Source organism: Cariama cristata, unplaced genomic scaffold (genome assembly GCF_000690535.1).
Source record: "Cariama cristata isolate BGI_N322 unplaced genomic scaffold, ASM69053v1 scaffold25201, whole genome shotgun sequence".
Classification (NCBI taxonomy): Eukaryota; Metazoa; Chordata; class Aves; order Cariamiformes; family Cariamidae; genus Cariama; species Cariama cristata.
In genome coordinates this window covers 1-262 of record NW_009601350.1, presented here as the reverse complement: position 1 = coordinate 262, position 262 = coordinate 1, and positions in this window count along the sequence as shown.

The following is a 262-nucleotide window of genomic DNA, read 5'->3' as shown; positions in this document are numbered from 1 at the left end:
TCGTGAGGTAGAGCCTTCTTCCCCCTCTCCTGAGCCTAAGATAAATATTTCTCCCTAAAGCTGGTATTTCCCAGGCTCAAGCTGTCCCAGCCTTCCAGCTGGATGCTGCTGCTATGGCTTTTAATGCGCTTGTTAAAAAAAAAAACTTGCGCTGAGTGCCTCCCACCATCCCCTTTAGCTGGGAGGGTGGGCATGTCGGGGGACAGGTTTTAGGGAGTCCATCAGGGAGGTGGGGACCCACCTTTTGCACGTAGGCGTAGAG